Source organism: Lithobates pipiens, unplaced genomic scaffold (assembly GCF_037356315.1).
Source record: "Lithobates pipiens isolate NorthernLeopardFrog02 unplaced genomic scaffold, aLitPip1_a1.2 Scaffold_23, whole genome shotgun sequence".
Lineage (NCBI taxonomy): Eukaryota > Metazoa > Chordata > Amphibia > Anura > Ranidae > Lithobates > Lithobates pipiens.
The window spans coordinates 285,789,592-285,810,155 of NW_027507785.1; the positions used below are offsets into that span (position 1 = coordinate 285,789,592).

At 40.2% G+C, this 20,564-nt stretch overlaps 1 protein-coding gene across 3 annotated transcripts in view; it reads left to right on the plus strand.

Annotated features, from left to right (window-relative positions):
• Nucleotides 1–20,564, plus strand: part of AGBL4 (AGBL carboxypeptidase 4) — a 2,901,779-nt gene that overhangs the window by 2,127,716 nt on the left and 753,499 nt on the right. The window lies entirely within an intron of this gene.

Below are 20,564 nucleotides of genomic sequence, written 5' to 3' on the forward strand. Positions count from 1 at the left end.
GAAATGTGTGAGACTCAGTAAAGTAGCAAACCTTTTAAAAGTATATATTTTTCTTACAGGTCTGGAGGGGCCATTATGGCATATCACACATGGCATGTATCTGCTTTTGATGCCATACAATTCCTAAGCGACTAAAACTTCAGTTTTATGAAGCTATGTTCTCCCAGGTCATCTACATACACTTCTTAAATTTTTAATTCCAAAGCTACCTACTTTGGTTTTAGGTATTCCATAGGCCATAGTAGTGAAGCTTCAGCAAAGTAGATAGAAGACTCTTCATAAATGCATCTTCAGCCCCATGGGTGTATTATCGCATGACCAGTATCTCTTAGATGCGAGCAGGTATTGTGGTAAATTTGCTGATTGTAATAATGAGCAATTCTAAGTATTGGAAGCGTTTAAGGTAGACTGGTCAGGTCCTCTCTAACCTGTAGAATAGTGTGCCACCTGCTTAGACAGTTCTTCTCTGTCTAAGGGATGGAAAACTGCATCTGCATTACTTCTAATAGAGCTGCCATTACGAGAGTTAGCCTCATACCGCCCAAGGGTCGTCATGTAAATTCATTTAGCTCCTCATGTGAGGAGGTAGAGTTTCCCTTTAAGAATCACTGCTCCTTAGAGGTGTAATGGTCATGTGAGTTACCCCTTTTTTTTAGAAGGTGTCAGGAATTTGGGTTGGGGGGAGTCTTCCTGGCACCACAACAAGGAGAGGAGAGTTGAGGGGTTTGAGTAGGAAGGATAGTACAGGACTTTGCCTACAGTTTTCAGTCACTAAATTATGGATTTTTATAAGATTATGTGTACCATCTTGCTCCACCACTTTTTTGCAAGATGCAATCAAGTAAAAGACTGAAAGACAAGCCAGTGCCTTGGACAGAAGAGTTGTATGCTTTACTGGTGCAAGCCCGGTAGGTTCTGAAATGTGGTGTTGGAGGGGAAGAGAGAACCCTTCTTATATTGTGCATCAGGTGGCCCATGCTCTCATATTTAATGAGTCCTGGGTGTACGATTGGACTTCTGGAGCTTCTGTGTAGACTATGTGCAGAACATAGGCTTATGTTAGAGTACTCATTAATGGTTTAATGTGTGCAGGGACCAGGAGGATGTGGAGGAGAGGTCTAAGGCCAGCATCTGTGTGTGTAACAATATGTGGGTTTTGGTTGAGCATGAGAGTAACTCCCTGCCAGCCCGTATGTAAAGGGGAAACCCAGCTGCGAATGTCAGCCATGGGGAACAAAATTGGGCTCCACCCTTACACACAGAAATAATGTAGGCCATTGCAAGCTAAACCAGACTTTTTGAAACTTTTTTTACACAGAGGAACACTTGAAGCAATTTTAGAGTGTCATGCTCTATAACACAAAATAGTTTTCAGTAATAACCATGAAAGCTCAACCTGGATTAAGAGTTAAGTGACCTTATATGCGTATCAGAGGAAAGTAAAAGAATATGACCACACTGCATGGGTAAGTGATATTTACCTGTTGATTTTTGGATATTCCCGACTAGCATTCTATCAGAGATTATATTGACAATATTTATTGAGATTTAGTCTCCTTCTTTCCTAGGCTGTTTTGTTTCCTGTTCTTACAAGGGGTTTTCAAGAGGAACTTTTCCCCTTTTGGAAGACTTCCCCATATGCCTGGTGGCCAATTTCGATATCGGAAGTGGGAGGTCTACCTTTGTCTGTGGTTAATCTGACATCCTCTTTTCTATTTATCTGTGATCTGTTTATGGCTATACAGGATATATATGATTTACAGGTACCATTTTATTTCCTTTATGTGCAAATCAATTAATTATATTTGAGGAAGCGCCAATAGACTCTGAATTGTGTTGAATAAAGTTTTTTTTTATATGTACATTACATTGAATTTGTATTTGTACAAGTAAAAAATAACTGGCAGTTGTGCTTGGAGCTCATTGTTATCTCCAGAGGTTGTCTTTGGGAAATAGACGTATGAGTGCTGCCAGCATTGCTGCAGAGGTTGAAGTGGGTGGGGGTCAGCCTGTCAGTGCTCAGACCATACACTGCACACTTCATCAAATTGGTCTGCATGGCTGTTGTCCCAGAAGTAAGCCTCTTCTAAAGATGATGCACAAACGGTTTGCTGAAGACAAGCAGACTAAGGACAAAGTTTAATGGAACCATGTCCTGTGGTCTGATGAGACCAAGATAAACCTATTTGGTTCCAATGGTGTCAAGTGTGTGTGGCGGCAACCAGGTGAGTAGTACAAAGACAAGTGTGTCTTGCCTACAGTCAAGCATTGTGAAGGAAGTGTCATGTTCTGTGGCTGCATGAGTGCTGCCGACACTTGGGAGCTACAGTTCATTGAGGGAACCATGAATGCCAACATATACAGTGACATACTTAAGCGGTGCATGATCCCCTCCCTTTGGATACTGGGTCGCAGGGCAATATTCCAACATTATAATGATCCCAAACACACCTCCAAAACGACCACTGCCTTGCTAAAAAAGCTGAGGGTAAAGGTAATGGACTGGCCAAGCATGTCTCCAGACCTAAACCCCACCAGCTCCGTGATGTTGTCATGGAGGAGTGGAAGAGGACTTCAGTGGCAACATACTGGTGTCAACATGGCACATGTTGACACACTGGGGCTTTTTTCAAAAAGGCAAAACCACTTTGCCCTACAAGTGCAATGCAAATGCACTCGTAGAGCAAAGTGGATTGTCCTTTCTGAAATAAGCCCCAGTGTGTTAACTTGTGCTAGCTTCCATCATGGGGGATCAATGGACGTGTTTTGGGGGGGGAAACCCTTCATCTCACCTACTTTAGTTTGGAGGAAGGGGTTGCACCCACAAAACGCGTACATTGATATCCCATGATGGGAGTAGCACATGTTGACACACTGTGTGTTTTGTGGCTTTATAAAAATAGATATAGGGAAAAGACACACAATTTAGGCATGGGATCATAAGGGAAATCACAATCTTCAAAATTTGCCTTTTAGAGGAGTGAGAAGGTAAGATCAACATAGTTTTGACATCTCTCATATGGCCTTCGCTTTGGCAAAGTCAAACTTTGTAACTTCCTGACTTGGGGATGTGTATGTAATGTTTTTAAACATGCCTGTTTAGCCCCAAAAAAGGCAAATTTATGTCAAACATACATGTTATACACCAAGTTGTTAGTTTGTTCCAAAACCATTTATAACGTACATGTGAATGTGCTTGGAGTAAAATGTTTTATACTCAACAATGTGTGGCTTCTTATTTCAGTGCTCAGTACCAGTTTATTTGTTGTTGGTGCAGTTACAGTGACAATAGGGGTTATTTACTAAAGACAAATTGTCAGAAACCATGAAATTAGACTGAGACAGAAGTACTGTTAAATCACACTTGTTTAATAATAGAAGTAAAAAGTAGTCAATTCCCAACATACTCAAACCATAGGAGCACACATCTCCATCCCTCACCTGGTCACAGTCAGATCCCATTAGGGGTGACTAAGTGAGGAGAAAGCAGATTTGGGTATAAACCTCTTTATCACACTGTGACAAACGCAGACAAATACTCCAACCCTCTTACACGAAAAAACATAGCAAACTTCATGAACGAACCCTGACTGGTTAATTAACCCAGTTAGGGAAGCAAACACATTTCAACACATCATTACGAGCTAACTATCACTCCTAGATACCCGATCCAATGACAAATAATAACAAGTTCAATGTTATGTGTGTTGTATGACACTGTTTTTGTTTTTTGTATATCTGTTAAAACATGTACTCATCTGTACCTAACGATTATAATTTCTGTAATCTTGTAAAAGGTTAATAAAAACTTTATAAAAAAAAGTAAAAAGTAGTCAAAACATAGCCAGAGTTCAGTAACCGGAACGGATAGTCAGCCAAACCAGAATTCAGGGATCAATGTAGTGGAACAGCAAGCAGGATCTGGAGCCAGAAGGTATGTCAGCAAAGCCAGTCTTTAAACAGGAACACAGGAGATTTTTCTTGTGATGTTCAGCAAGGGAAAGGCAGAGCTCCTCTGGACTGGACTGCTTAAGTAGGCAGCACTGACGAGCTGGATCTCATCAACAGCTGAGTAACCGTGAAGAGAGATGGGAGCTGACAATTAGCCAACAGCTGAGCGGCCAGCTCAGAGAAGGAAGGGCTGAGCCCAGCCCTGACACAAATCAACTTTGCACTATAAGTGCACTTTAGTAAATAACCCCTACTGTGCTGTAAAATGTGCCAACATCAGGCCATTTTAGGGACTCCAAGCAATTAATTCATGAAGTGGAAAAGGATGAATATTTTTATCATTAATGCATTACATACATTAACAACAAGAACATTGTGTGTGTGTGTGTGTGTAGCAGAACCACAGCAAAATATAATAATTAGCTGAAGAAGAGATTATCACCTCATGTATCAAATAAGTTACGTTTGCACTATTGAAGAAAATGGCCAAAATTAAAAGGCCATTTGAGAACCTAGGAGACAGACAAGAAACACAAACACTAATTCAAACGAAATATGAGTTTAGTTTAAAAAAAAAAAAAGATTAATCATCTGCAAGATTATGTTGTAAATTAATTGCCCCCCTGCCCACAAAGTAATCGACATAGTTTTGCCTGACTTTGTGGTCACTATGGGGGGGCAAGCCAGGACGGCCACTTTCGAGCACCATCATTAATGCAGGTTCTGCAGAAAAGTTGGCCTCAGTCGCAACTGGGTCCATATAGCTGGCTGCATTCTTTCAAAGGTAGTTGTGCAGAATGCAGCAGCTCCACACAATGTGATTACGTTTGTATTCGGCCAGGTTGATGGACGTAAGGAAAAGCCTGAACCGGCTGGCCATTATGCCAAAGCGATTCTCAACGACTCTTCTGGCACGGGCCAGCCAGTAATTAAAAACCCTCTGCTCTGGGGTCATGTTCCTCATGGGGAACGGCTTCATCAGATGTTCCCCTAAAGCAAAGGCATCATCCGCCACAAATACTAAATTGAGGCCCACAACATTCTCCTCCTGAGACGCCAGTAAAACTCCATCTGGGCAATCACTACTACATCAAAGTTATGGCCGTTCTTCCCAACGTCCAGGTAGATGAATTCATAATTGCCCGTCACCACCACCAACATCACTATATAATTAATTAAAGTAGTACACCCAAGTTGGGTGGTGGGAGGATCCTGAAGTGCTTCCCATCGATAGCACCACCACAATTGGGAAAGTCCCACTGGTGGAGAAACTGGGAAGCCACAGTCTGCCATTCCTGTGGGTTGGAAGGAAACTGTGGTGTCAAACAAGAAAAAAATAATACTACTTTTGCACATAACATTGCAAACAGATTAGACACAAACATTCTTGGCCAACATAAGTATAACATTTATTGAAATGAGTATTTCAAGACAAAATTATAAGGTCAACTTATTAGATTCCTCACCCCCTATGGTGGAGGGGTAGATGTTTTGGACAGGTAACCCTCTCCACTTCATTGAGAGCTGAATGCATAAATAATGTGTGTTACTTTGGCCAGGCCCTCCTTACTTACACTATTGGCAGCCCACTGGACAGGTAAGAAGTGCCATAATCCAAAAATATGAATACACCCTGTCCAAATTGAAGCACATTTTTACATTCTGCATCTGCAATTCCCTATCAAGATAATAGGAGAACAAAACTTTAAACAGTACCATTTGAAAGTATTCAGGCAGACACTTGCACTACATGCTTTGGTGAATTCATCCATAAATATGAACAAAAAAGAGGTAGCCATAGTGTGTATGGGTTTGGCAAAGTCAGCAGATTATTGGTATCGGTTGACTTAGCAGTTGGGGGGAGGGAGTATTCAAAATGAGTTTTGGCCTCAAAAAATAAAGCCTCTTGCACTCTGCCTGAATTTAACAATACAATTTGGACACATTTTAGGGGATGTTTAGGGTAAGCACTACAATGGAGCTGACAAAATACAATGATAAGTTACTAGGCTAGGTGTGTATGGGCCCAAGATAGCATGCTGGGGAGGTTAGTGAAGACAAATATGCATGAAGGACAAAAAAGGAGCATTAACATTAGCAAACATTAAATACATAGAATGTGATGTTAAAGGATAAAACTTACCCTAATATAGTCCTTCTGTAGGACTTGAATGAGTGCAGAACAGGTCTCTGGAACCGCGTTCGTAATTGTTGGCCAACATTTTGTGACCGTGTGTATGCCAACACCCTTCGAACAAAAGTCCATGGTTTTGTTGTCAGAAAGTCCAATTGTGTGTACCTGGCATTAGACTAACATGTATAAGCTAAGATTAAAGTGTACATCCAGGCAAACAATTTTTTTTGTCAATTACTTTTTCATTGTGGACTTTCAAAATAATCCCGAGCTGTCTCTTTCCTTCTATCCCCAACTTCTTACCAATTGATCCTGCCAAATTCCCCCCTTCTCCAGCCATACCATTGGAAGACTGACAATGGCACAAAAGCACTTCTCAATTTACAGCAGCATTGCCCCCCTGCAGCTTTAATTGTAGCAGAGAGGAGGGCCTCACCTTTTTAATAAGTGCATATATTTTTGTGTTGGGCTGCCCATATACGTCAAGTATTTACTGTATACTTATTGCCTACATATATACTTCAAGCAATATCCATGTGTTTGTGTCCTTAAACCAATAATAACTTATCTTTTGAACAAAAACAGCTCCTGTAATAGAACCTGTAAAAAAAAAAAAGTTTTTCTTTCGACCAGAGTTTTTCTTTAATAGCACCAAGCAGTAAACAAAGTCTCTTTTTCCAGACAGCAGTCTTCATCAGCTCTGACATTACAAGCTAGCTCACTGTATTCGTTGGAAAACAATTGTAAGATCTCTCCATATAAATGGCAAAAGGTGCTTTTGTTTGTTTTTTAAGTCTGTTGTACGCCAAACATTCTGACAAGGTGAAACCTTATGCTCTCTATATCTTGACATGTTTTTTTCTGCTACAAAAGAACAAAAGGGTGAACCGCTCCAGGTGGTGTACTGAAGAAAACGCCCTCCTCAAAGTGAAAGCCAGGTGCAGGCTCAGCACGAGCAATATTGAAGAAATGGATTATGGACAGCCGCACTCCGATAAAAGCCTTTATTGTAATAAATAGTCAACGTTCATGTGACAGCAGAAGCAGGACAAACAACTGACGCGTTTCACAACATCATTGTTGCTTAGTCATAGCTAAAGGCTTTTATCGGAGTACGGCTGTCCAGAATCCATTTCTTTAATATGTTTTTTCTACCCTCGGAAAAACTTTAACAATGTCACCCAAGCTAAAGCTGAATCCTGAGAAAGGGAGGTGTTTTATACTGCATGAAATAGATGTAGATACTGAAAATTGAGAGAAAAGTACTTTTTTTTGTAGAAAGTAGGTATTGGGCTGTCTCAGCTCTCTATGAAGATGAAAATGGTTTCTATATAAAAGGAAAGAGTATTTTTAATGAGCACATATTTTCAGTTATTATTGTTGTACTTATCATAAAAGAAACAAAGTAGCTTTATTTTTCTTAAGGTTTCTACGTGTTTAAAAATGTTCTTATAATAAAAATATATCTATACATACTGTATATATATATATATATATATATATATATATATATATATATATATATATATATAAATATATATATATATATATATATATATATATATACACACACACACACACACTATATTACCAAAAGTATTGTGAGGCATGCCTTTATATACATGAACTTTAATGGTATCCTAGTCTTATGCCGCGTACACACGATCAGAAATTCTGCCAGCAAAAGTCACATGTGAACTTTTGGTCAGAAATTCCGACCGTTGCTCCATTGGACTTTTGCTGGCAGAATTCCAGCCAGCAAAATATTAAGATCAGGTTCTCTATTTTTCGGTCGGAAAAAGTTCCGATCAGAAATTCCGATCATCTGTACAAATTCCGACGCATGCTCGGAAACAATTTGACGCATACTCGGAAGCATTGAACTTCATTCTCTCAGCTCGTCGTAGTGTTGTACGTCACTGCGTTCTTTACGGTCGAAAGTTTAGAGTACTTTTGTGTGACTGTGTATATGCAAGCCAAGCTTGAGCGGAATTCCGTCGGAAAAACCATCCAATTTTTTTCCGAGGGAAAATCTGCTCATGTGTACAGGGAATTAGTCTGTAGGGTTCGATATTGAGTCGGCCCACTCTTTTCCGCTATAGCAGCTTCAACTCTTCTGGGAAGGCTGTCCACAAGTTTTTGTAGTGTGTCTACGGGAATGTTTGACCATTCTCCCAGAAGCGCATTTGTGAGGTCAAGCACTGATGTAGGACGAGAAGGCCTGGCTCACAGCCTCCACATAATTCATGAGCGAGTTTGGGGTAGAGGAACTTGACTGGCCTGCACATAGTTCTGACCTCAACCCGGTAGAACACCTTTGAGAGGAATGAGAGCAGAGACTGCGATCAAGAAATTCTCATCCACATCATGCCTGACCTCAAAAATGTGCTTCTGGAATACTGGTCAAACATTCCCATAGACACACTCCTAAACCGTATTGACAGCCCCTCACAAAACACAGCTCTGTTGTAGTGGAGTTGCACAGAACAGCCCAAATCCTTCTATTCTTGGGTCCCTCTTCTGTTCTCCTGGCCCTTCCCTCCTGTTGAGCACCCCCACAGCAAGCAGCTTGCTATGGGGCCACCCAAGCTGTGCTGCAGGTCCATGTCTCCATTTAGACACAGAGCTGCAGTTCGCCTTGCCCCCTCTCTCTCCTGATTGGCTAACTGACGTTGATTGACAGCAGCGAGAACCAATGGAGCCACTGCTGTGTCTCAGCCAATCGGGGGGAGAGTCCCAGACAGCTGAGACACTCGTGGACATCGCTGGATAGAGTTGGGGCTCAGATAAGTATTGAAACTTAGGCGTTTCAACCACCTAGGCCTGTTAATTGGAATTGTTAATATTCTGGAGTTGGGTCTTAAGGATGAGCTGTTTTGTTAATTTATATTTCTGCCCATGTTGTCTCAAGATGTATAAAGCTCTGCCACACAGCACAGCCAGGCCAGTGACCTGAATTTTCTCAGTGGAAAATACAAGGCTTTCTATAAATGGTGGTGTCAAGCAAGCAATCCCCTGTGGTTTGTATATAGTGGGGCGTCCATTTGGCACAGAACCTGCAAGTTAGCAGTAATCAGTGTAGTACTGCCAACTAATACAGTGATTGTTAGCTCCCACAGTGGTCCATCAGGTATGATACTGTAAATGCATACCTATATTGTGCCAAGCTGGACCAATGTAACTATTCAATTAAATAAATTATACCTGGAATTTATGTAGCAGAATCTCTGACCTCTTCAAGTCTAATGTGAACCTTCAAGACCAAAGATAGCTGACATTCTTCAATATGTGGTGGGTTGTGAGGCATAGTGGGTGCAAAGGTTGTAAAAGTCATTAGGTGCCAGATACTTCTTGGATGTAAAAGAGGTTTTATTTCTTTGACAGTCCTTTTTATATTTTGCAAGGGAAAGATGGTTAGGGCCAGGATACCCTTAAGTAATTGCAATTTCAAATGGCATACTCAGAGACTTCAAAAGGAGGACAAAAGTACAGGGAAAGGCCCCAGCAAGGTGCCACTACTGTACATGCAGGATTGCTGTATCCTATGGCAACAGTACTTAAACAGTTCCTAAGTCAGCTCCTGGTCTCTCACTGGACCCTGCGTTTGAATCCCGTTAGCTCCTCAAGGCTTTTGCGGTGGTATTTCCCTCAAGCATCACCTATGCTTCCCTGCTGGATCCCTAGCTTGGCACTTTGGATACCGTCAAGCTTCACCCCTGCTGACCAGCTCAGTCCCTAGCTTGGCACACCAGGCTGCTCTGAAAGCGTCACCTCTGCTGGTTGGGTCTCTTACTTGATCACCACCAGATTCTCCACCATGCCCGTTTGGTGATAATTTTGCTCTAGTACTTGCTTCAGTAACTCACTGTGGTCCCTGGTAAAGGCAAATTGTCTCTTAGTGGTGACAGCTTTCCTTTTACCTCTGACCACGACAGGTTCTCCGGCCGGTAGAACCGTCACTTTAGGTTGGACTGCAAGCCGCAGTTCCCACCCTGTGCTGCCTTTTTACTTCTGGGTAGGCCCTTACACAGCCTGGAAGCCTGATGCCCCCGGGATAGGCCCAATCTCCAATCTAGCAGCCCGGGGAAGGCGACACATGTCCAGTCTGGGTGGCACACAAGAAACTGGATCATCTGACCTCACCGGAATATATAGGCTCTCCCAGCAGGCCAAGAGATTCAACAAAATCCCTGCCCATTGGCAGCCTGACCTTGAGCTGTCCTTCTTCACCTAATACCTCCAAGTGCCCAGCCACCTGGTGGTAGAAGAGGAAAGTACAACCAGGCCAAACTTATGGAGAAGTCAATGGATCCCTAGTAATTAACTACAGTAGCTACTCCTGACAAGGAATTTGGTGAGGAGCTCCCTGACTAAACATTTACATTTAAGTAATATAACTAGGTCACCTCTCCATCTCCAGCTTGAGGTTGGACAGTGAGTGAGCAGCGATAGACTTGTGACCAAATTATTCTGCTCTTTCTTCCTGGGACTTATAAATATATGTGCAACTAGCACACCTGATTGGCTCCTATTGCCGCACCCATCTCCTAGTCTACTATATAGGTGTTTACAAGAGGCCAAGATTAAAGAGGAACACCACTCCATCTATCAAAAATAAAATGTTTAAATCCTAAAAATTGTCCTTGTAAAAGAAAAACATACTTACTAGTCAATAGAGTCTAGCATTGTCTTGCTTGTAGGGAAAGCTCTCCTTACACTGCTCCTCTCTGGTGCCTCCTTCTTTAATTAATTTCCAGCTCATGTGTGTACACCACATATCTTTGCCAGGTCTACGGGACCCATAGCACATGCGCAGACAAACAGAGGGCTCTTGCCAGTAAACTGGCAGACATCTGTGCCATTTTAGCGCATGTGCGAGATCCTGTGATCTGCTTTCTGGGATGAGTAGCGTAGAAATCTCAGGAAGCAGTTCTCAGGACCACGTGCATGCACAGGAATTCCCCAACTGATCCCAAAGTGACCCATCGCATTCATGTGGGGTCTGGGTAGGTCATTCTTGCCTAGGCAAGAATGACAGACCTAAACTTTTAGTAAAAAAAATATATTTTATTACAGGCAGGGAAGAGCAAAAAGGGTGAAGGTCTGTTTTAAGTTGAAATCAGGTGCTTCTGTTAGTTGGATTTAAAAATACATTTAATGATTTTTTTTTGGACACACAAATCCAGTAACTTGTGGTTTTATATATCTGCTGGGAGTTCGGCTTTAGCGCCTTATATTCATATAGTATTCATGAGTTTTCTGGCACTGAGGTCTCTGTATCTGGCCATTATAAAGAGATCTAATGCTAGGTGTTAGATTTTTCATTTTTATACATTACACTAAAACAGGAGGAAGAGCAGGGCTTTGCTCTATTCAGCAGAAGGAGATGGTGTTTCGGAGAAGGAAGTAGATCAAAGAACTCTAATGGGGAGATCTCACTATTACAGTCCCTGAGAGATTTGAGAGGGTGTGCTAGCCTGCCAATATTCACCCATATCTTCACCTATAACTTAAATATCAATTTTGGGTTGATTTACTCTTTTTTAAAGTGAGCTTGTGTTTAATTTCAAACTGGTCCCTTGGCAAACAGCTAAATATACAGTTAAAATACATACTTGGTAAATATGTAATCTGCCAAATTATTTAAAATTGTGCCCATTCAACCCTGAGATTTCCTAAGCCCTGCCAATTATATAGGCAGGCACAGTCTACTACACTGCAGGTGGTGCTCTGCCCAGCAGAGTAATCCAAGAGGAACAGGGTTGTCCTCTTAGGTCCTCTAGAGGCATAGTTCACCTTCTGTAAAAATGTCATAAATGCACCCACATCAATACATTTTAATTGAAGTGCACTTAACACATGTTTGCATTGAAAGCTACATAGCATTACGCTGGAGCATTATGTGTATAAGGCATATACAATTCATGTTAGTGGTCTGCCTGATTCAAAATTGTGAGTTTGTGAGTTTAGTGATCCATGAGGTCTGAAAGGTTAGCGACAACTGCACTAGATGCAATGAAAGTACCTGCTTTACATTTTTACCAGCAATTTGCTCTTTTTATTTAAGCCCAGATTCAGTTAAAATAATGAAACCAGTATGTTTTAATATGATGGTTAGTATTAAGAACAAAGTTTACTTTTCAAAAATTCTACACAAATAATCTACTGAACCCACATCATAATACATTACACAGTTAAAGAGAAAAGGTTTTATGGATGAATATATAAAAGTTCCCAAATATGTACCAAATGACTGAGGTAAACTATATAGCCAATAGTATGTAGACAACCCTCGAAATTATAAAGACACCTGACCAATACTCCTCACTATATGAACAAGTGTGAGGATACATCTTTACATTTTTGAATTCAGGTGTTCCCAGTGAAGGGTACTGTTAATGTTACAGCATACTTAGATAATTGCACACTACCAATCTTGTGGTAATAGTTTAGGGAAGGCCCCTTTCTGTTGCAGCATGACTGTGCCTCCGTGTACAAAGCCAGCTACATAAAGACATGATTTGAAAAGTTAGGTGTCAAGGAACTCAAGGGGCCTGCACAGAGCCCAGACCCCAACTCTACTGAATGCCTTTACCATGAAAAGTAACATCAATTATAAGCTAGGTCTTCTTAACCAACATCAGTAGCAGACCTCAACCCTACTGGATGCCATTAAGATTAAATGAAATGCCAATTGCGAACCAGGTCTTCTCATACAACATCAGCAGCTGACCTTACAAATGCTTTTTTGGCTAAATGGCACAATTTCACAATTTCTCATAGGCATTCCAAAATCTCATTTAAGAGTGTAGGCTGTTATAGCGCCATGGGTGCAATGTGAGAAGGGGGCGGATGGGACGGCTATGGCAAACTCCATAATAAGTTCATATAGGTGTGATGGTCAGATGTCCATCCAAGGTTTTTGGTTATATATTGTATATTGGGAGAAATATTTTAGTATCACACAGAGATCTGCACTTTAATGCTTAATAAACATGACATAATTAAATTTCTGTACAGGCATGTGTCCCATCATATGCAATAAATACTGTGAATGTGATCATTTTTGCGGTTCTTCTAACTTTTAGGGTTTGGCAGTTGTCCAAATAATGATTTTTTTTTCAAATCTGTTGCATCTTCTCCTTTGTGTTGTTAGTTTTGATGTTCAATTATCCTTAGAACGGGAAGGGATAAAGCAGCTAATTAGCAGCCATTTTAATTTTGAACTGGTGGTTCTTTTCAGGCAGCACTCCAGGACTAACATTTGTAAGAGCGCAGTTAAACCCTGAGTGGTAAATTCATCTTTACATCCTCAAGTGTTTTTCTTTTGATTGTTTCCATTTATCTGCAATGTTAAGTACCTGTTGTTGTTGTTTTCCTTTTCTTAAAGTTTTTGCTCTCAGCTCTTAGTTCTGAAAAAGACAAAGGGTGGAACTTGTATTTTTACACTTGGTTAAAATAAAGACAGATTTCAATTTTGCTTTAAAATGATGTAAAATATAAAAAAGTTAATTTCCTCCAACTGAGTGCTAAACGCCAAATAATAATGAATATCTTTATCTAATACAGCAACTATCTTGAAGAACACACAGCCCCAAATATCCTACCGAAAAAACTGAAATGCAGCTCCTCATATGTGATTGACTCCCCATGCCAAAAAAGGTCAATAGGCACTCTTAACATCAATGTTGACCATGCAGCATTCCTCCCAGAAGATAACATTTACTCTTAACTGGTACGAAATTCAGATAACCTATAACAATATAACCTACAAGAAAAAACAATTCCAAAAATGTTTAACATTTTTAAAACCATAAAACACACTCACATATTCCTAGTGCATACCAATATGCACTCACATGTTAGTGGGTGGTGGCCTGCCTATCTGTAGCCACAGTGGAAGCCAGAGCTCCCTTAATATAAAAGCAATTAACCTTCTGGGCATAACAGCCCTTGCTCTGTAACTCCACTTTCTCTCTCTCCCTTGATGCGTGGGTGCTGGCGGGTGACTGGATACTCTGCCCACCCTTGGGGTTGCAAAGTTGTACCCCAACGCTCCCATACTTGCCAAAATGCTGGCCCAAGTTCTTCCACAGCTTGTTAGCCTGTTAGCCAGGGGGCATCACTAAAACCTCTACTCTCTCACTCCATTTACTGCATTACCTAAAAAACGTACAAAGAGGCTGCATGTAGATAAACGTCTTCTTTACTGAAGAATTGCAGTATAAAACAGTCAATCAGACCTTGGGCCAAACAATGTTCAAAAGAAAGGGATTCTTCCCAACAACACAGATTTTAGTTCTATAGGGTTGGTGAGGTATCTCTTGTTCCCATCTTCAATGGTACCCCTCAAGGGCAAAGGAAAGCGTAAAGCCTCAGCTCCTAGGTGTTGCTCTCCTTTATGGCTCTCCTTCCTATGGCTAGCAACCTACTCCCACTAGCTAACTCCTCCCACGCTATTTTAGAGATTCTGCAAGGAAGGAAGTGAATTTACTCATTCCTGGAAGGATTTAAGGGGGGTAACACTCTTAAGGGGTCTACCTAGTGTGTTCCAACTTAACCTTCCTACACACACAAGCCCCACAACTGGGCACACACCCAGGCTCAACCATGTCTGATCATAGGACCTCCAGATATGAAGGATTCGGGTCTCTGTCAGAATTTTATTGCTGTCTGTCTACCTAGATAGAAAGATTCATCTCCTCTGTTTTTCCTGGTGATTATTGTCACCAAGACAGAAAGTAATGGGAAATCCAAAATTATATATGTATTACTGGAAAAGGAATAGATGGGGACAACTTTCTATGAGAACATTTTCCTCACTTTGGAGAGATTTCACTTTACTTTCTTGTGTCTCCAGGACAGGAAGTGAATGGAAATCTAACTGCGACATTTTGGCAATACATAAACTTTAAAGCCTTGGTGCCCAGAAAACAGCCTGCAGGATGCATGTAGCCCACCAGCACTCAGCATGTGGCCTGCTGTGCTCTGGTGCTTTCATTAGGTCTGGAGCACAGTGGGTGACAGCGACTGAACCTCTGGGTGTCAGTGACAGTGACTGTCAACTAGAAGTCTGCTTTAGTTGGGCAGCAATATGCAATCAACCCAGCAGTAGATCTGTTGCTGCAAAACGGTACGGGGACTGAATCCGGTCTCCAATGACCAGATATAGCAGCCCCATGAAGAAAAAAAGGAAAAGAATATTAATCAATTTAAAAATATAATAATAATAATAATAATACATTCTCTCCATTTATCCTAGAATCACACTAAATATATCAGATGTTCTGGATGACATTTGCATTTACTTAAATAACAAGCACATTGTTATTCAGAACTTTCATTTTAGCTTAGCACATTCAAAACTGGACATTACTTTTTTAATGCAGCACAATAAAGCTCACATAGTTACATAGTTACATAGTAGGTGAGGTTGAAAAAGACACAAGTCCATCAAGTCCAACCTATGTGTGTGATTATATGTCAGTATTACATTGTATATCCCTGTATGTTGTGGTCGTTCAGGTGCTTATCTAATAGTTTTTTGAAACTATCACTGCCCCTCGCTGAGACCACCGCCTGTGGAAGGGAATTCCACATCCTTGCCACTCTTACAGTAAAGAACCCTCTACGTAGTTTAAGGTTAAACCTCTTTTCTTCTAATTTTAATGAGTGGCCACAAGTCTTGTCTCACAGCATGTGTATTTGGGTACACTGAAGTATGGGTGGGTTGCCTACTGCTGCAACAGTGACTTGGGGTTCTTTGGGTTTATTTTTTAGTTTTTTACTTGTTTTTTCTTTGTATAAAGATTGTTTTATATATGGCTTTAGATACTACTGGCCTATGCAACAAAATTGGTATCTTTTTGTACAGTGATTATATAGGCTCTTTGTTGCCTAGCAAGGTACTATATAGTTAAAATGCAAACATTTTAAAATAAAAACCTTTAAAAAAAAAAAAACTGTGACTTGTGGTGTCATTCAAAAGGAATAGAAACACGATGCATGCACAGAGGTGCATAGGTTACTATGTGTTGCAGTAATGCAAGCTAAGATATACACTATAATGCCAAAAGTTCAGGGACGCCTGCCTTTACACGCACATGAACTTTAATGGCATCCCAGTCTTAATCCGTAGGATTCAATATTGAGTTGGCCCATAATTTGCAGCTATAACAGCTTCAACTCTTCTGGGAAGGCTGTCCACAAGGTTTAGGAGTGTGTCTATGGGAATGATTGACCATTCTTCCAGTAGCGCATTTGTGAGGTCAGACACTGATGTTGGACATGAAGGCCTGGCTTGCAGTCTCCGCTCTAATTCATCCCAAAGGTGTTCTATCGGGTTGAGGTCAGGACTGTGCAGGCCAGTCAAGTTCCTCCACCCAAACTCACTCATCCATGTCTTTATAGACCTTGCTTTGTCAAAACTGGTCCAAATCACTTGATGGAGGTGGGATTATGGTGTTGGGTTGTTTTTCAGGTGTTGGGCTTGGGCTTTCCAGTGAAGGAAACTCTTAAAGCGTCAGCATACCAAGACATTTTGGACAATTTCATGCTCCTAAATTTGTAGGAACAGTTTGGGGGTTGCCCCTTCCTGTTTCAACATGACTGTGCACCAGTGCACAAAGCAAGGTCCATAAAAACATGGGGTGGAGGAACTTGACTGGCCTGCCCTTTGTGATGAATTAGAGCGGAGACTACGAGCCAGGCCTTCTCATCCAACATCAGCGCCTGACCTCACAAATGCACTTCTGGAAGAATGGTCAAACATTCCCAGACACACTCCTAAACCTTGTGGACAGCCTTCCCAGAAGAGTTGAAGCTGTTATAGCTGCAAATGGTGGGCCAAATCAATATTGAACACTACGGACTTGTAGGATGCCATTAAAGTTCATGTGCGTGTAAAGGCAGGTGTCCCAATACATTTGGCAATATAGTGTACATTTTACCACACAGTAATGCAACACAATCTTATGAAAGCAAAAATATTGTGAGACCCTCCTGACATGTTAGGGGCTGCACTTGAAGTTGGCCATCACTGCTTTAAAGGACACCTCACGTTTAATAGAAAATATACAACTGTTACACAAGTCATTTGTCAGGTTTATGTTATTGCAAATGACCTTTCTGTGTGCCATCAAATATGATTTTCTAAAACTGCTTACATTTCAAGAGTTATTTCGGGGAGTTAATACATTTTGCTCCTCAGTCAGGGAATGCTCCTATATTTATTTATTCTGTCAGCTTGTGACCAAATTGCATACCTACCAACACCTACTAACAAAGTATGTAGGCATAGGACACACACACCACCTTAAAGGAGAATTAACCAAAAAAAAGTTAAATTTTTCACCACTACTATTACTTTATATTGGCTTTTAAAATGTACAAATGCAGCAATTTAGAAATTGGATGAAAGATTTAGCACTGGGAAACACTTTTTGAAAGATAAAAAGTGCATTTTATATACAACTATATGGATCAGACCAAAATGAGGGACAAATGAGGGGGGGGGGGCAAAGGGACATTAATTCAAATCAGGGACAGTCCCTCGAAATCAGGGATAGTTGGGAGCTATGAAATTGTCATAGGCTATGGCAGTTCAGAGAGATGAGACTATTTATACTTGCTGAGAGCTTTTACAGTTGCTTCCAAGCAAACACACATACACTTGCTAGTTACTGGTTAGTGAATCTTACCAGACCAGTAATAAATCACTGTGAATGCCTTGCTTTAGAGCACCTTACACTATCAGGTTGATGACAGATCTGGTTTGGTTTTGCAATGGATGCTTCCAAGGCCACCAATTACAATATAAATGGATTCCTGAAGTGCAATTTATCTTATTTCTACTTATAGTTTATTTTACTTACCAAATGTTTTGCATTATAGTAGTTTCAGCATAACGTTGTGCACTGTAAAAAATATTGTGCTGGGTCTACTCAAAATAATTGAGCTTTTTAAGTACTGTCAACTAAATTATTTTCTGACTCATTAGACTTTTCATGTTTTCAACTTAGTTATTTTAAGTAAAGCAAACCCAATTTTTTTAAATTCATAGACCATATTGTTTTAAGTTAGGAATACATACCTTAACTTGTCTGGAACTATATTTTTAAGTAAAGCCAACTCATTTTTTTCAGTTTATAGACCATAGGTTCAAGTAAAGCCAACTCAATTTTTCCAGTTTATAGACCATAGGTTCAAGTAAAGCCAATTCAATTGTTCCAGTTTAAAGAAAAGTTTAAGTTAGGAACACATACATTAACTTTTTTATCTCAAGTAATTATATAGCACCGTCAATTTACAGAGCTCTTTACATATACATTATACATTCAAATCAATCCCTGCCCTCAAGGAGCTTTCACTCTAAGATCCCTAAGTCACATTCATACATACACACATTAGGGCCAATTTTACGCAGGAGCCAATTACCCTAACAACATGTCTTTGGAGTGTGGGAGGAAACTTAAGCAGGCACAGGGTATAAAATGCAAATGGCAGACAGGGGGTGTTGTGGTCTGGATTCAACCCCTATTATTTAGTTACTTAGTTAAGTGATATTGACTTGTAACTTATGATTTTTTTTTTATGTTGGTAAAACTTATTTCCCAAATGTATTTGATATATTTTTGAAGGTTTTTATATAAAAATAATACAATAATATGTTTTTTTTTAAAAAAAGGAATAGTCTCATGAAGCAGGCTTTCAAAATAAATTAGCATTTATTATTTATAAAATGTTACAAATGTAATATTATTAAAGCAGCATCAAATGTAAATGTAAACATTAAAAAAAATAAAAAAATGTCACTTTCTCAGCTAACAAATCAAACTGAAGCACATGTATATACAGTATATATGTAAACATAGAATACAGAATGTATTAACTTTTTTTTAAAGCCTTTTAGGTAAGTAATTTGCACTTTAACCACTTCAGCCCCAGAAGGATTTACCCCATTAATCACCACGCCATTTTTTGCGATACGGGACTGCATCGCTTTAACTGACAATTGTGCGGTTGTTTGATGCTGTACCCAAACAAAATTGACCTTCCTTTTTTTCCCCACAAATAGAGCTTTCTTTTGATGGTATTTGATCACCTCTGCAGTTTTTAATTTTTGCACTATAAACCAAAAAATACTGACAATTTTGAAATAAACTATTCTTTTTTACTTTCTGTTATAATACATATTAACCACTTCCCACCCAGCCAATGCATATAAACGGCCGGGTGGGAGCCGTCTACTCCTGATAGGACGTTCAGGAACGTCATTCAGGAGTAGCGGGATCGCGCGCGCGCGCGCCCGCGCAGCTGCGCGTTCCCGATGTGCTCGTGTCACCCGGACACGGCACATCTCAGATCGGCAGAAGGGCTCTGTGATTGGCCCTCCTGATCACATGACGGCCGTGTCCAATCACGGCCGTCATGTGATGTAAACAAACAGCCGGTTGCTAGGCAATCGGCTCTCCTCTCCTCACACGGAAGTCACCGCTGAGGAGAGGAGAGCAGAACCCTGCAGCCGGCTGATGATCAGTGAGTATGGGCTGCTTTTTACAGCTTTTTACTCACTGATCATCAGTGTAGTGTAAACACACAACACACCACACAGTACAAACACAGTCCCCACACATGTCCCCAAAACACACATGTCCCCAAAACATACATGTCCCCAAATAATAAAAACACATGTCCCTAATAATAAAAACATGTCCCCCACATATGTCCCACTAAAATCACATGTCCCAATGATTATCTGCACACATATGTACGTGATCACCTGCACACATATGTACAAGATCATTTGCGTACATATGTCCGTGATCACACAAACCAATTATTATACACTTAACGGAATTTTTTTTACCAAAAACATGTAGCAGAATACATTTTGGCTTAAATTTATGACAAAATTTGATTTTATTGGATTTCTTTTCAAATAGAAAAAAGAAAATATTGTTTTTTTTCCAAATTTCCGCTATTTTTGCGCTTATATCGCAAAAAAAAAAAAACGGAGTCGTGAATAAATAACACCAAAATAAAGCTCTATTTGTGCGAACAAAATGATAACAATTTCATTTGGGTACAGTGTAGCATGACCGCGCAATTGTCACTGAAAGCGCTAGAGCGCTGAAAGCTGAAAATTGGGCTGGGAAGGAAGGGGGCGAAAGTGCCCTGTATTGTATTGGTTAAAAAAAATATATAAAAAAACAAACGTATTCATCAGTTTAGGCTGATATATATTCTTCTACAAATTTTTGGTAAAAAAAATTGTAATAGACATATATTGATTGATTTACACAAAAGTTATTATGCATAGTAACTATGGGATAAATTTAGGGACTTTTATTTATTTTTATTGTTTTTACTGGTAATGGTAGCGATCTGTGATTTTTAACGGCACTTCAACATTGCGGCAGATAAATCTGACCCCAAATTACACTTTTTGGGGACCAGTGACATTATTACATTGATGAGT